General features: G+C 38.8%; 1 long non-coding RNA gene across 1 annotated transcript in view; it reads left to right on the top strand.

Annotated features, from left to right (window-relative positions):
- Positions 1-1749, top strand: part of LOC116707389 (uncharacterized) — a 7483-nt gene extending 5734 nt beyond the window's left edge. Inside the window, exons 3-4 of the long non-coding RNA XR_004336500.1 lie at positions 547-647; positions 1633-1749. This is a non-coding gene — a long non-coding RNA (uncharacterized LOC116707389). The remainder of the gene's footprint in view (positions 1-546; positions 648-1632) is intronic.
- The last annotated feature ends 1333 nt before the right edge of the window (positions 1750-3082 follow it).

The raw sequence follows: 3082 nt of genomic DNA, 5'->3' as shown, positions 1-3082 counted from the left end.
CTCTCTCTCTCTCTCTCTGTGTGTGAGAGAGTGTGAGTGAGAGAGAGACGGCATGCTTGACTGGCACCCAGCACATCAAATAGGGGGCTTTTATGAAATGTGCGCCTACTTGAATTACACTCACTTTAAACCGTTCCTTTTTTTCCTCTGTGGTATAAACCCAGGTGTGTGTGCTTATATGATATACATGTCTATATGCATGCATGTGTGCCCAAGTGAACATGCGCATTTGAGCGTCCGCTTCTGAATCAATACAGATGTGCCTGTCTCTGTTCGGCCCACATCTGGCGGTTAGACTGAACCTGCAGGGGATATATGCAACTAACTACTTCAATCTGGGGCTTTAAGCTTATGAATGTGATCAAATATTCAATTCAAGCAAAGTGTTACACGGCAAGGCCTCAAGTGTAAAGTAAGTTCTGTCAATTTAAGTATATGCCATATGTGACCTTTGGTGTGAAAGTCAAGAGGTACCAGATCCAGGCTGTCATAGAATGATCCCTTTCTTTTTGTATGACTATTTTTATGGAATTTCCATTTCCACAGGAATTGCAGAGACTACACAAAGGCTGAAGGCTGGATTCAACCTATGACACATCTCAAACATGGTCCTTTACTGGGGCAGCTGAGGAATGAAATTATTTAGTGTAGGTCATTAAACTGTTACACATATCTCTTTCCTTTATTTTAAATATCTGTTAGCTTTTATTATTTGAGTATGCTTTTTTAATTGATCAATTGTGGTATTGTATTAACTTCTCTACAATAATTTCTGTCATTGGTGATGCATGTTTTGTTTTTTTTAATTTTATGTAACTTTTATTTATTCAGGGAAGGATCACTGAGAGGAAGCCTCGCTTTTGCAGGAACGCCCTGATCACATACATACAGTTACACATTGATACCTGGAAGCTGTCCAGTACAACCACAGTCTGATCTGCTGGCCACTGAGCAGCTCTACTGGAGCGGTTGGGTTTAAGGGCTCAAGGGCACCTCAGTTGTGGTAGAAGGGAGGGACAAGTTCTGCTCTTTCACTTGCTCCACCCAGATTTCATCCTGTTGGTCTGGAGATTGAACTGATGACCTCCCGGTCACAAACTCGCGTCTCTAAGCTTTTAGGTCACCACTGCCAAAAAACTGCATGTCTGGAGTGGTGGTGCCTTATTTTCCTAAGTGAATTATTCATTTTCTTTTGGTTTGCTTTTCATATGTAGTTTGTTAGTTTCATTCATTTTATAAACCTTAAATCCCTTACTAAGTAAGTTGAGTCTCTCAGTGGACCTTACTGAACCCAGACCCAGAATTCACACTGAGCCCGTCCAGTCCAACCAGTATAATACAGCTGTCTCTTCACCTGAGCTTTATAAAATCCAAAATGTGTTCTCTGAAGCGGGTAATGAATAACCTAATACCTTTGTTTTGCTTGCTGTTTTTTCTTTTTTTTTTGTAGCTAATGACTTTGTACTGTAAGACTACCTCGTACCCAGGGTTTTGTATAACAGTAACTGGTTATTATAGCTCAGCACTTGAGCGTGTAACAAATGTAAATCTCAGTGTCTGTAACTTGGTCCCCCGAAGCTCATTATTTGTGACAAGTGTGTGAGACGGTGTTTGTTTTCTGCTGTGTTGCAGATGAGTAATGAGATCTTCTGCCTGTGCTTCCAAAGCATCTCTCTGGACAGGATATTTAAGGGCTACGTGATCTCTAGCAATCAAGACCTCAACGACTGTATTCGTTGATGCCTGGCCTGGAAATAAATTCACCTGCAGACTTGCACATTTCCCTCAAGTAAGAACAATATCACCCATGTAAAGACTCAACACACTGAGGGTCTGTTAAAAGTCTGGTAAGGTAAATTATAAAAAAAAAAAAATTCAAAGCCATATAGAGCATTACAGTATTAAATGTAGTCATTAGAGGTCTTAATGTTTCACTGTGTTGTTCTAATTTATCTTAAATTAAATTTTATTTTCACACAACTGTAATATTAAATAGATAGTTGAGGCAGAGTTGGGACGTAAGCCAAAAATAAATCCTGTTAGAGCCTTGGTAAATCAATGAGACTGGCGGTTGTGTGGATTTATTTTCTTATCTTCTAGTACAGTTTATTAGGCTGGAAGTGCACCAGATTCAAATATCCCAATCATAATCAACTCTGAACATCTCATTTAATGACTGACCTTTACAAATGACAGCCCTAGACAAACATGCTGCATTCATTTTTCAAGACCACGTTCAAATTGTTCATTTTCAGTTAATTGAAATCTATTTCTAAAGTGTGAAGGAGTTTACAGCAGCAATGACTCATCAGCAGCATGTAGACTGTCCATCTAGATAATTCAGAATCTGACTTCATTATGAGTTAAAATGATACCCAAGTATCAATAGCACTTATTTAGAAGTTTACACTTTTAACTAAGTAAAAAAACACCACACACATTTTTAATTAAATTCTTTAAAAATAAATAAAAAAAATGACATGATGACTTTGGCCCTGAGCCTTATTCTGGAGGCAAGAGATTTTTATTTGAATCTGCAGTCAGAGTTGTGTGTGCTGACTGTCCTTGGCCCTATTTTGTGCAGACAAGTGCACACTCTATAATCTAGAAACTCATAATTGCCAAATTGGGGTTACACATTTTTTTTTTTAGCGCACACGTGTCAAACTCAAGGCCTGCGGGCCAAATCTGTCCCCTTGCAGATTATTTAGGCTGTAACACAGGTTGTCGTTAAAAAAAAAAAAATCATTATTTTGCTTTATTTGCTTGATTTGAAATGATGTTTTTGGGGGTAACACCATTCACTTTACCGGCCCCCTTAAGGCGCCCTGCCATTATCTAATTGTCTAATTTGCGCTAGTCTCGTGAAGGGGTTGCGGTTAACCGCCACACCGCGGTGATATGTGATTCGTTACCGCGGTAAGTAAAACACAGGACCGTCACGGCCCTAAACAAGGTATTATAATCATCAGATGCAGCACATGCTTTATATTAGCCATCCAAATAATGTTTGACAGCTTATGAACAATTTCTCACTTGTTAACAAATCATACAAGATATTAAATGTCATGTGAGCAACAAT

Source organism: Etheostoma spectabile, chromosome 19 (assembly GCF_008692095.1).
Source record: "Etheostoma spectabile isolate EspeVRDwgs_2016 chromosome 19, UIUC_Espe_1.0, whole genome shotgun sequence".
NCBI lineage: Eukaryota > Metazoa > Chordata > Actinopteri > Perciformes > Percidae > Etheostoma > Etheostoma spectabile.
This window is presented reverse-complemented; position numbering and strand designations above follow the sequence as displayed.